Source organism: Oryzias latipes, chromosome 24, assembly GCF_053564925.1.
Source record: "Oryzias latipes strain Hd-rR chromosome 24, Olatipes_Hd-rR_3.1".
Lineage (NCBI taxonomy): Eukaryota > Metazoa > Chordata > Actinopteri > Beloniformes > Adrianichthyidae > Oryzias > Oryzias latipes.
The window spans coordinates 24,444,307-24,460,506 of record NC_136260.1 but is presented as its reverse complement, the minus strand read 5'-3'; positions in this window follow the sequence as shown (position 1 = coordinate 24,460,506).

The following is a 16,200-nucleotide window of genomic DNA, read 5'->3' as shown; positions in this document are numbered from 1 at the left end:
CCTGAACGGGATCCAAAATCCAGCAGGTCAGGAGTCAGAATCTTTCTCTCACGTTTGGCTGCAGGACAGAAGGTCAGAGGTCACGAGGGCCTCCCCCAACAATTCCCAAAGTGCAGGCAGAGCGCGTTCTACAGAACCACAGAGGGATTTCACTGTAGAGCAGAAATGTTCTGATCCGCACCAGAATGACTCCTTCCTTTCAGTCCAGACCTCCTCCGCCTGAGCTCCTCTGGTTGGAGCAGGAGGTGTCCTGAGGGTGGCCGATGTCTCCCCTGCAGCTCTGAACCTGGACACGGTTGTCTTCTCCATCATCAGAGTCCAGGCTCCGTCCAACCACAGACTCTGCGGTTCCGCTCGGTCCATCCGGTCTCTTCTGTCATTTTTTCCCCGTTTCCTCCCCAGCAGATGGTGAAGCACCTCCTCGGGAAGCTGCTGACCACCTCCCCCCATCAGTGAAGTCCTCTGAAGTCCTCCAGCTTTTCATTGGTTTTGGACATTTCAGGTCTTCAGTCTTTAGTGAGAAACAAACGTTTTCTTTTTAGTTTGTCGTTTCAAACAAAAGTCGTCATCATTTCTTACCGTCAGTTATGAGTAGAAAAACAAGTTTTATTAATTGGAAGAAAACATTTCTGATTGCATTAACTGTAGCAGGTTGTTCAGGATCCAGATCATCATACTACCTCCCCCATGCTTTACTGTTTTCACAGAAACTGACAGGTTTGGAATATTCTATTTATGAAAGGACAATTTGATCCTGGAGTTGTTTTTAGATGATTCACAAAAAATGGTTAAAATAAACAAAAAATCAAAAAAATACATGACATTTGACCTTTATTTACAGGAAATGTCCCACTGAGATTAAAAATCTTTTTTTCAAGGGAGTCCTGGCTGGAAGGAAACAATAATAAGAATGTAAACATTTAAAACATACAATCAAATAAATAAAAAGGAGAGTTTATGTAAAACAGATAGAAGTGACTTTCTCCTCCATTCTCAGCCTGGATTTAAAACTATTCAGAGGAATGAGCTCTTTTAATAAAAAAACCCAAATGAACCTAATTCTGTACAGATCGTTACAATCAATAAACGCCTGCATGAACAGCGTCACATTTATCCGGTAAAGGTGGAAAAATGGAGGAAGTCATTTAAAGACGGAACATTTTTTGTTATTTCAATGTTTTTCTGAGGATTTGAATTGAAATAATGGTGACAAAGATGGAAAAATGGACTGGATGAAGAGATGAACGCTGCACATGTCAGTCATTTGAGAGGAAACGCTGCATTTTTGCTGCTGTGCTTCAGTCAGATTTGTCTGAAATGACTCACCTCCATCACAGCCAACGTCTTCATTTCACATGTGGGTGAGACAAAGCTCCGCCGCTCCAGCAGGTCTGCACAAGTTCATCCTTTCAGATGTTTAGCTGTTTCCCTGCAGATTCTCCGGCCGAGACCCTTCCTCTAACAGCCCCCCATCAGGGAGGCGGCAGGTCAGACCTGTGGCTTTACGTCTGCTCCAACTCAAGAGTCCTTTGGAACATTTTGATGTTTTTGCAGGTTGAAGGGGAATGTGAGCTGCAGAGTTCATGCACTTCTGCCGCATGTGCACGTATGCACACTCACTAATGCTGGCTGAACACACACAAACACACAAAGGCACAAACACACACTGTCTTTGGTAAACGGGCCGTTTGGGTTTTTTCAAGTTCCTACATCCCCTCAGTTTGTTCCTCCTTCATTTTCTAACAACTGTTTCTGGATATGAATGGTAACGATTTCCCACTGACTGGATAGAAGTTGTTGGTGTAAAAACCAACAAGGTCATCCAGTTTTAAAAGTCTAGATTGATTAAATAAATGGTTTGGATGATAGAGATATCCGGCTTAAGGTACAATTGAATCAGTTAGTTCAAAAGGGGCCCAAGTCCACAATTGTTAAAAATAGAGATATTATATATTCTATGGTCTTCAAGGGAAAAGTTATCTGATTATGTGCAAAAAAGTCCCAAGTCTGTTGTAATGTATTGACTATGCTTGACATTTAAAATGCATTAATGCAGATTCCTGGACTTGGGCCTCTCTTTCATGGGTTTAGCTTTATCCCATAGATGGCAGCACTAGTTATCCAATATGGCAGCGCCCCTGTTTAATTCAAGAAGGGCCCAAGTCCAGAGACTTTAGTTTGCTAGTCCTCTGAAATGATAACAGTGAGCTGCTTCATATTATAACATTTATAAGCTTTGAACTGGAGCTAAATCTGGGTAAAATATTCATCATTTGGTGTAGCCCCCCTTTAAGATATGCAATTAAAATAATTTCCTGTTAAAACAAACCTCTTGGACTTGGGCCCCTTTTGACCTAACCCATTCAATTCTGACGGCTCATTTTTGAAGTAAACAGAGAGGATGTAGTGAGCTCTTATAATTATTCCCCCAAATTTCAATACAGTAAGTGAAATATGATAATAATATAAGGAGCAGTACAATAAATATCTACTGTTGTATTCTAATATATGTTTAAATTTATTTATGATTGAAATACTTTTTGGGACTTTAGTTTGTGTCTGATGTGAGGCTTAACTTAGTTTGTCATCGATAAAGTAAACCCTAAGAATCTAATTTCTGTAACACTTTCAATTAAGACATTATTTATTTCAATTGAGAGCTCTTTATTTGCATTGTAGTTACCAAAAAAGATCACTTTGGTTTAATCTAGGTCCAAAGATCATTTGTTGTAATCCATCCATCGTTAGTAAGGTGTGAGTACTGACTCCTTAATGTATGTGATCCGTAGGACGCCATAGGACGCCATAGGACGTCCACACAAACTACACTCTGATTGTCTAATTCCTCCTTTCTAACAGTCAGGCTGCACCGAGGAGCGTGCACGTGTCACGTGAACAGCACTAACGGGTCATTTTACAGTCTGCAGGAAAAAAAATGATAAATCTGTACGTCTCACTTACAACCTGTGGCCCCCATCAAAGGACCCTACATGTCTGATAAAGAAACGTAAAGGTTTCAGTCTTTATATGGATGTTTCTAGTGACAACATTTAATGCATTTAAATGTCATTTTATAACATTTCAATGAGAAAACATCCATAAAACTCTCCTTTGACTCATTTTCCTGAACACAGTATTTACATCTGAAAGGTCAGCATAGAATCACGTCAAGCGTCTGTTCAGAGGCTTTATGGCTCATTCTTTTAATCAGCAGAGAAAAGCCTCTCGTGTCTTACAGAAAGTCCATTTTCCTCTCAGGGCCGCGCAGTCTGGTTAAATTAAAAGGACTTCATTTCTTTCTGCTTTCTCCTTTTAAATCTCAGATTAATAAAAATATTAAGCAGAGAATAGCAAGGGCAGATTCCTGAAAACCTGTTTGAACTTCCATTTATTTGTTTTTATTCATGCTGAGGTGCTTCTGACAGAATAACTTTTGTGGCAGCCTCCATCTGAGCGCCATGAAGGTCCGTCCGCCGCCGCCGCGCATTTTCCTGAAGGTAATAACAATAATTCTACAACATTTCTGCTGGAAACAGATTTGACACGAGCAATGGATAAAAGAATCTGCTGCAGGGCGAGTTCTAGACGTTTCTCTCAGATCAGGGCAGATCTGTGAAGATGGACAAGATGAAGATTCAGAATCTCAAAGGAAAGAACCGAGCCGACCCGATCTGTGACTCTGAAAACACAACGGACACGAAAAACGCCTGGAAAACAATACAACCTAAAGCTGACGGCCTTTCACATGAGCTCCAGTTTATTTAGCTGATTTTCAGTAAAAGTGATAACGTTTTCTCCAGGATCAAAGCATTTTTATTGAAGAGGTTCAAACCAGAACGCTCCTTCAGAACAGTTCTAGATCAAACAGATCTAGAAAGAAAAGAGCTGAAATATTCTCAACTGAAAACGTTTGGATATTAAAAAAAACTACAAAATTAAAGTCTTCAAACATTCACAGGGATAAGGCAAAGGAGAGGAGGGGGAGGACAGGAGGTGGAGGAGAGGAGGTGCAGCAGCTCCATGATGGTAGGAGAAAACAGCCACAGCATGAATCCAGCTGCTGTCTTCTGTCCCGCTCAGAGCTGGTTTTGGACAACAGCGCCCTCAGGAGGAAGTGGTCGGCTTTGCTGGAAACGTGCGTTTGCTTGAACACCTGCTGAGCTTCAGTCAGAACAGGATCGCCTGTATGGGGTGTGTGCTCTCGTGATGAGCCCCCCCCCCCCAGTCAGGTCTCCTTGGCCTTAGACCTCTGAGTGCTTTGGCTTGTAGCTGGGGGGGGGCGGGGGGTGCTGACATGCCCAGCTGTCTCCTCTTTTTACCCCTGGCTGCAGCCCATTCATACCCCTCAACGTCCCCCAAGCGACAGCTCTCCTTCATAGTGACCATACTTGGAGAAGTGCTGCTCAGTCTGCACGCTGGCAGGGGGCCGCATGTGCACGAGGAGCATGTGCACGAGGAGCATGTGCACGAGGAGCATGTGCACGAGGAGCATGTGCATGTGCATGATGAACATTTACGTGTGCACGTGGAACACATTCGTGTTCCTGCAGCTACAGTCTGAAGACGGTCCAGACCGGTTCTGTATCGGTACTGTCCCACGTGGTTCTGGACTTGAGAGGTTCCCTCTGTTCACAAAGATGGTGTAGACATGAAAGCCGAGTCCTGCCGAGTCCTTCTCCTTCCTCCATGAGGCTTTTTCTGGTGCGTAGAGTAACTATGCCGGAAACAAACGCGGCTGGAATCCTCCTAACAAGCTGCAGAGAGTCTGCAGAGAGTCTGCAGACTCTCTGCAGACTCTCTGCAGACTCTCTGCAGAGAGTCTGCAGAGAGTCTGCAGACTCTCTGCAGACTCTCTGCAGACTCTCTGCAGAGAGTCTGCAGAGAGTCTGCAGAGCGGCGGCTGCGCTGCAGGGCATGCGGAGCATCTGCAGCCGCAGGCCCAGACTTTCACCGCCATCAGGCCAGCGGCGGCTCCGAGTGTCCGTCCTCAAACCGTTTAAGGCAGAAACGTGAAAAATCTCAGGAGCAGGAGCCACATTTTTGGCAAATCAGAGCTGTGAACACGAACGGATGCCTGGAAGGTCAGAAGGAAAATATTTAAAGATGATTTTCTCTTTCAGAGGAAGAAAGATTTTATTGCTTCTTTAAGGAAGAAAAATGTTCCGATTTCCTCACAAGCTGCTCATTTTTAGTGGCATTTATTTTCCTTTGAGTTTATTCTGCTTTACTTTTGTTTATCTCTGGTTTCAGAACCCAAACAATCGATGTATTATCAATATTTTTAACAATTCATTATTTAAAAGAGCGTTAAGAAAATCCAATAATAAATGTAAAGTACAAATAGGAAATATGAACGTCAGGTCAATTGGAGCAGGAAACCAAATAAAAACATTTTTTCAGACAGCTACAAATAAAGAATTAAGAGGAAGAAAGGAATCAATTTATCATTCAACTGCTGTTAAAAGATACAGACATAGAAGAAGGGAATTCTTTTATTTTTCTGTTCCTAATTTGCTGAAATTTTCCACAAACATTTTTCAGATTTCTATTTTCTAAAAGAAAACTGGAGTTGGTCTGTGACTGATGTCATTGAACGTCTCACGCTGTGTGACGTGGCGTTCACTGCCACACGGCTCCAATCACGACGGCGTCCGGCTCCAACATGGCGGCTCCATGTCGCCAAAACATTGTGACTGAATGGCCTTGGTGTGGGCGGAGCCTGAGGTAAACCGTTTTCAGGGATGACGTCGGCGTCCGGTTCATGTTTAGTCAACTTCAGGCACGTTTGAGGAAACAGAACAAAGACTTAGTGATGGATTATCAGAGGATCTGCTCAGAAATGAGTCGTTTGCTGGAATTTGAAGATTTGATTTAAAAAGAAGGAAAACTGAGAATCACTAAAACAATTCATAGACATTCAGGACGTCTGTTTCTGGTTTCCTTTGAGTTTAGCAGAAGCGTTAAAGCGCTGACACTTTGTCTTTGTCATGACTGCAGGTGATTATTTCTCAAACTATCCTGTTTTTTCTGTTGGAGGCGGAACGGGTCCGAGTTTACATGTGGAGTTAGCGACACGCAGCCAGGAGTTCCTACAGCTTCTTCCTGATGTTCAATTCAATTCAGTTTTATTTGTGTAGCCCAAACGCACAACAACAGTCGTGTCAATGGGCTTCATTAGTCCAGTAAGGTAAACACACAATCAAAGAGGATCATAAATGCATAAAATTCAATAGGAGAGTTCTAAACTTTAACTGAACAGAAATAAACAAATAAACTGACATCTCTGCCCTCCTTCTCTGTGAGGAGGGTCTAAGGGCGAGAGGGAGGGAGGGAGAGAGGGAGGGAGAGAACATGAATCACTGCACCAAACAGAGGCATGGAGAACTAAATGATGAATAATGATCAAGAATAGAGGAGAGGAAGGGTAGAAGTAGATGAGAAAAGAGGACAGAACCCCAGAGCACCATAGTTACCCCAGCTTCAACTTCTAGCAGCTACTAACAACAAATAGTTACTATTAAGTTTAATTTAAACAAATTAACATTAAGTTAAATAATCTCTGAATACTAACTAGTCTGATAATAATCCTGTCCAAAGAGGAATGTTTTCAGTCTAGCTTTGAATGTAGAAACTGAGTCGGCCTCTCGTGTTCTGAACAAGCTGGAGACTTCTTAACCCTTGTTCTATCCTCGGCACTTTACTATTGGGAGTGGGGTCATCTAGACCCACTAAACCAGGGGTCGGCAACCTTTTTTACTCAAAGAGCCCTTTGGGACCGCCCCTAATGAAAAGAAAGCACCCGGAGCCACAACCCGTTTTTACATCATTATATATATTATGCATGTATATATTATATCAAGGGTGCTCATTACGTCGATCTTCAAGGACATGAGTGTAGATCACGGGCCAGAAAAGATAAAAAAAAGTACTTCTTAAAAATCCACCAGCCAATCAAAATCCTCACTGAGAAGTACGGGCTGAAGTTCTGGTCTGATCGCTGCATGGAGCGATGTGTGCATCAATGCATGGTAGACACGGAGAATGTGGAGATCAGGATTATTATTTTGAAGAGTTCTACTTGGTAATCATGTTTCCATGTTTGAGTTCATAAAATCATCCCAGAGAAAGTCTCTGCTTCAACTCCTGCAGTGAAAGCTGCGTCTCAATCTGACGCCGTGTTTGCATCTCTGACAGAGTTTGAAGCCAAAGCCCCTCCTCCGCCTCTCTACCTGCTTTTCCTCTCTACCTGTTCACCTGTTCACATCCTCTGCAGCTGGGATTCGTTTCCCCCGCGCTCCTCAGTGTGTCCTACACAGAGAGCGCTAAATACGATAGTCGGGGCGCTCCAGCGCCGCACAAGGATGAAAGAACCGGACGCAGGTTATAGCGGGGATAGAGCGGGTTAAGCAAATGAATGGAAGAAGGCGGCCCGCTGAAGAAATATTCAATATTGTACACATTTTATTATTAGTCTGAACTATCTTTTATTTAGAAAAATATTTTATTTTGCTAAATCAGTCCAGTATGAAAAAAAACATCAACAAAGGTTATGTTGGGCGGTTTTTGGCTGGGTCTGGCGTTTTTTAGATGACTTTTGGGCTGGAAAACTGTGACTCTATCTGGCAACGCTGGCGCGAACTCTCAGTCTGTCATCAGAGAGTTGGTCTCTGCCCCGCGGCAAGTCAAGTTCCCGGCAGAAGATGGGAGTGTTTATTGAAGCCGCCCCGCGTGCTTCTCCCTGCTATCAGCTCTGCAGGTCTCGCCCGATAAATACGAGCTCATTACGAAGCTGTTTTTTACGTGGCACGCGCTTCGTACCAGCAGAACCTTTGAAATGCCATGAAAAATGAACAAACTAAAATAAAATTTAATTATTATAAAATACTCATTATTTTCCAAAGTCACAGGGAGCCACAACAGAAGGATGAAAGAGCCACATGTGGCTCCGGAGCCATGGGTTGCCGACTTCTGCATTAGACCCACTAGACAGAGCTCTGAACCTTTTTTCTTCAATGATTTGTGATCTTCACTGGTGTCCATGGATTACATGAAATCTTTCCACCTTTATCCACCTTTGTCATGGTAGGGAGAACACGTCAATGGAAGGGGGGGGTCATAGGATAGCACAATGGTTAAAGCACTCTTAGGACACGATGCATTAACCTCTGTAACTCTTTTCTGGGTTCTTCTGACCCGAAACAGATTTAACCCCAATAAGGTTCGGTCAAAACCGTCTCTGCAGACAACAATAATGATGACATCATAATTGTGTATTTCCTCTCCTATTAATGAACTTTAACTTTCTCTGCTGTCAAAATGAAGGAAATGACCTTCTTTTGTGTTTCTATGCTTCATTTCTGCTCATGTTTAGCTGAAGGTTCATTCATAAATTCATTCCAAATGATGTTTACTATCACATGTGATCACATGACCTGCTTCCTGAAGCTTCTCTGTCGTCTGGAAACATTTTTCCTCTGAATTGTGTTCAAGTTGTTTGCAGGTTTGGAGCTTTTGTGTTTTTATAGGTCTGCAGATTTCTGCCTGAATGGTTTGTTTTTCATTTGCATTTCCTGTAAAGACGTTTCCATTTCCAGGAAATGAAGAGGCTCCGCTGAGAAAGGCTAATTGGGCTGCTCTCCTGCTGCCCCGCTCCTCCGTTTCTCCCGCTCCTCCCGCTCCTCCGTCTGACCTGCTGCTGATTAGCTGAGCGGATCTCCAGCATAAAGGCGGCAGATGCATTCCTGCTTCCAGGAGCCGGCCTCCAGGCGGGAGGACAGACGTCCTGGACGCCTCCTCTGAGATGTCTTCCATCACCAGGGAGGCGGCGGGCGGGAGGCGGCGTGCGGGAGGCGGCGTGCGGGAGGCGGCGGGGAGTCACGCCGGCCATTGACAGGAGAAAAAGGCTGATTATGCAGCGCAAAGCATTTGAGGAACGCCGTCCAGCTCTGAGCTGCAGATGCTAAACGCTTCCTGCTCCTGGAATTCCTCGTCTTCATCATCTCATCAGCTTTCAGGACACTTCATTAGAAACCATCTTCATCTCTAATGAGGAGGAGGAGGAGGGGGTGGAGGAGGGGGAGTGCGGCGCTCCTCCTTTGTCCTCCTGGTTTTCTGCTCCATCAGGAGCTTTTCCTGACGGTTTGCTTTTAATTAGGAGATAAGTGGGGCCTGGGGGGCCGGGGGGTGTTAATGAAAGGAGCCGCGTCCACCAAGGACCAAACACCTGATGAAAAAGGATGGATGACCCCCCCCCCAGCTACACAGGTGCAGACACCACCAATGAGAATCAATGATACGCTGGTGTTTGGACACAAACGCTGGGGGGGGGGGGTCAATTCAATTCAGCTGCCCCCCCCCCCCCATCCCGATGATTGTACAGCGACAGTAACTGAATGTCTGACAGACTGACGGTCGCACCTCCATCCAAGGCCGGGGGGGGGGGGGGGGGGGGGGGGGGGGGGGGGGGGGGGGGGGGCTCAATGAAAAGCAGGTGTGTGCACGTGTGACTGCACCCTCGTGCACGCTTGTTACTGCGAGCTGTGAATGCATGAGGACAGTCAGTGAGGGAGGCAGAAACAAAGACTGGGGGGTACAGGGGTCCATGCATGGGGGGCAGCAGAAGGTGGGGGGGGGGTCTTTTCTGTTAGTCTCCAAGCAACCGACAAAAGAAGGTCAAAGAAGAAGAGGAGGAAGATACGAAGAACAGCATCATTACCCACAAACACACACTGAACACACACAAACACACACTGAACACACAAACACACATTGAACACACAAACACACACTGAACACACACAAACACACACTGAACACACACAAACACACACTGAACACACACAAACACACATTGAACACACAAACACACACTGAACACACACAAACACACACTGAACACACAAACACACATTGAACACACAAACACACACTGAACACACACTGAACACACACAAACACACACTGAACACACAAACACACATTGAACATTCAAACACACACTGAACACACACTGAACACACACAAACACACACTGAACACACACAAACACACACTGAACACACAAACACACATTGAACACACAAACACACACTGAACACACACTGAACACACACAAACACACACTGAACACACACAAACACACAAACACACACTGAACACACACTGAACACACACTGAACACACAAACACACACAAACACACACTGAACACACACTGAACACACACTGAACACACAAACACACACTGAACACACGAAAACACACTGAACACACACAAACACACACTGAACAAACACAACACTGAACACACACTGAACACACACAAACACACACTGAACACACACTGAACACACAAACACACACTGAACACACACACTGAACACACAAACACACACTGAACACTGGCACACACACAAACACACACTGAACACACAAACACACACTGTACACACACAAACACTCACTGAACAAACACAACACCGAACACACAAACACACACTGAACACACAAACACACAGTGTACACACACAAACACACACTGAACAAACACAACACTGAAGACACACTGAACACACACTGAACACACACAAACACAAACTGAACACACAAACACACACTGAACACACACAAACACACACTGAACACACAAACACACACTGAACACACACTGAACACACAAACACACACTGAACACACAAACACACACTGAACACACACTGAACACACAAACACACACTGAACACACACTGAACACACAAACACAACACTGAACACACACTTAACACAACACTGAACACACAAACACACACTGAACACAACACTGAACACACACAAACACACACTGAACACACAAACACACACTGAACACACAAAAACACACACTGAACACACACAAACACACACTGAACACACAAACACACACTGAACACACAAACACACACTGAACACACAAACACAACACTGAACACACACTGAACACACACAAACACACACTAAACACACAAACACACATTGAACACACAAACACACACTGAACACACACAAACACACACTGAACACACACAAACACACACTGAACACACAAACACACATTGAACACACAAACACACACTGAACACACACTGAACACACACAAACACACACTGAACACACACTGAACACACACTGAACACACACAAACACACACTGAACCCACAAACACACACTGAACACACAAACACACACTGAACACACACAAACACACACTGAACACACAAACACAACACTGAAGACACGCTGAACACACACTGAACACACAAACACACACTGAACACACACTGAACACACAAACACACACTGAACACAAAAAACACACACTGAACACACACTGAACACACAAACACACACTGAACACACAAACACACACTGAACACACACTGAACACACAAACACACACTGAACACACACTGAACACACAAACACACACTGAACACACAAACACACACTGAACACACACAAACACACACTGAACACACAAACACACACTGAACACACAAAAACACACACTGAACACACACAAACACACACTGAACACACAAACACACACTGAACACACAAACACAACACTGAACACACACAAACACACACTGAACACACAAACACACACTGAGCACACATACTGAACACACAAACACACACTGAACACTAACACACACACAAACACACACTGAACACTAACACACACACAAACACACACTGAACACACAAAAACACACTGTACACACACAAACACACACTGAACACACAAACACACACTGAACACACAAAAACACACTGAACACACACAAACACACACTAAACAAACACAAAACTGAAGACACACTGAACACACACTGAACACACACAAACACACACTGAACACACAAACACACACTGAACACACACAAACACACACTGAACACACACAAACACACACTGAACACACAAACACACACTGAACACACACAAACACACACTGAACACACAAACACACACTGAACACACAAAGACACACTGAACACACACAAACACACACTGAACACACAAACACACACTGAACACACACAAACACACACTGAACACACACAAACACACACTGAACACACAAACACACACTGAACACACAGAAACACACTGAACACACACAAACACACACTGAACACACAAACACACATTGAACACACAAACACACATTGAACACACAAACACACACTGAACACACACAAACACACACTGAACACACACAAACACACACAAACACACATTGAACACACAAACACACACTGAACACACACAAACACACACTGAACACACAAACACACATTGAACACACAAACACACACTGAACACACACTGAACACACACTGAACACACACAAACACACACTGAACACACAAACACACATTGAACATTCAAACACACACTGAACACACACTGAACACACACAAACACACACTGAACACACACAAACACACACTGAACACACAAACACACATTGAACACACAAACACACACTGAACACACACTGAACACACACAAACACACACTGAACACACACAAACACACAAACACACACTGAACACACACTGAACACACACTGAACACACAAACACACACAAACACACACTGAACACACACTGAACACACAAACACACACTGAACACACGAAAACACACTGAACACACACAAACACACACTGAACAAACACAACACTGAACACACACTGAACACACATAAACACACACTGAACACACACTGAACACACAAACACACACTGAACACACACACTGAACACACAAACACACACTGAACACTGGCACACACACAAACACACACTGAACACACAAACACACAGTGTACACACACAAACACACACTAAACAAACACAACACTGAAGACACACTGAACACACACTGAACACACACAAACACACACTGAACACACAAACACACACTGAACACACACAAACACACACTGAACACACAAACACACACTGAACACACAAACACACACTGAACACACACAAACACACACTGAACACACAAACACACACTGAAAACACACAAACACACACTGAACACACACAAACACACACTGAACACACAAACACACACTGAACACACAAACACACACAAACACACACTGAACACACACTGAACACACAAACACACACTGAACACACGAAAACACACTGAACACACACAAACACACACTGAACAAACACAACACTGAACACACACTGAACACACATAAACACACACTGAACACACACTGAACACACAAACACACACTGAACACACACACTGAACACACAAACACACACTGAACACTGGCACACACACAAACACACACTGAACACACAAACACACAGTGTACACACACAAACACACACTGAACAAACACAACACTGAACACACACTGAACACACACAAACACAAACTGAACACACAAACACACACTGAACACACACAAACACACACTGAACACACAAACACACACTGAACACACACTGAACACACAAACACACACTGAACACACAAACACACACTGAACACACAAACACACACTGAACACACACTGAACACACAAACACAACACTGAACACACACTTAACACAACACTAAACACACAAACACACACTGAACACAACACTGAACACACACAAACACACAAACACACACTGAACACACAAAAACACACACTGAACACACACAAACACACACTGAACACACAAACACACACTGAACACACAAACACACACTGAACACACAAACACAACACTGAACACACACTGAACACACACAAACACACACTAAACACACAAACACACATTGAACACACAAACACACACTGAACACACACAAACACACACTGAACACACACTGAACACACACTGAACACACAAACACACATTGAACACACAAACACACACTGAACACACACTGAACACACACAAACACACACTGAACACACACAAACACACAAACACACATTGAACACACACTGAACACACAAACACACACAAACACACACTGAACCCACACTGAACACACAATGAAAACACACAAACACACACTGAACACACGAAAACACACTGAACACACACAAACACACACTGAACAAACACAACACTGAAGACACACTGAACACACACTGAACACACACAAACACACACTGAACCCACAAACACACACTGAACACACAAACACACACTGAACACACAAACACAACACTGAACACACACAAACACACAAACACACATTGAACACACACTGAACACACAAACACACACAAACACACACTGAACCCACACTGAACACACAATGAAAACACACAAACACACACTGAACACACGAAAACACACTGAACACACACAAACACACACTGAACAAACACAACACTGAAGACACACTGAACACACACTGAACACACACAAACACACACTGAACCCACAAACACACACTGAACACACAAACACACACTGAACACACACAAACACACACTGAACACACAAACACAACACTGAAGACACGCTGAACACACACTGAACACACAAACACACACTGAACACACACTGAACACACAAACACACACTGAACACAAAAAACACACACTGAACACACACTGAACACACAAACACACACTGAACACACAAACACACACTGAACACACACTGAACACACAAACACACACTGAACACACACTGAACACACAAACACACACTGAACACACAAACACACACTGAACACACACAAACACACACTGAACACACAAACACACACTGAACACACAAAAACACACACTGAACACACACAAACACACACTGAACACACAAACACACACTGAACACACAAACACACACTGAACACACAAACACAACACTGAACACACACAAACACACACTGAACACACACTGAACACCCAAACACACACTGAGCACACATACTGAACACACAAACACACACAGAATACTAACACACACACAAACACACACTGAACACTAACACACACACAAACACACACTGAACACACAAAAACACACTGTACACACACAAACACACACTGAACACACAAACACACACTGAACACACAAAAACACACTGAACACACACAAACACACACTAAACAAACACAACACTGAAGACACACTGAACACACACTGAACACACACAAACACACACTGAACACACAAACACACACTGAACACACACAAACACACACTGAACACACACAAACACACACTGAACACACAAACACACACTGAACACACACAAACACACACTGAACACACAAACACACACTGAACACACAAAGACACACTGAACACACACAAACACACACTGAACACACAAACACACACTGAACACACACAAACACACACTGAACACACACAAACACACACTGAACACACAAACACACACTGAACACACAGAAACACACTGAACACACACAAACACACACTGAACACACAAACACACATTGAACACACAAACACACATTGAACACACAAACACACACTGAACACACACAAACACACACTGAACACACACAAACACACACAAACACACATTGAACACACAAACACACACTGAACACACACAAACACACACTGAACACACAAACACACATTGAACACACAAACACACACTGAACACACACTGAACACACACTGAACACACACAAACACACACTGAACACACAAACACACATTGAACATTCAAACACACACTGAACACACACTGAACACACACAAACACACACTGAACACACACAAACACACACTGAACACACAAACACACATTGAACACACAAACACACACTGAACACACACTGAACACACACTGAACACACACAAACACACAAACACACACTGAACACACACTGAACACACACTGAACACACAAACACACACAAACACACACTGAACACACACTGAACACACAAACACACACTGAACACACGAAAACACACTGAACACACACAAACACACACTGAACAAACACAACACTGAACACACACTGAACACACATAAACACACACTGAACACACACTGAACACACAAACACACACTGAACACACACACTGAACACACAAACACACACTGAACACTGGCACACACACAAACACACACTGAACACACAAACACACAGTGTACACACACAAACACACACTAAACAAACACAAC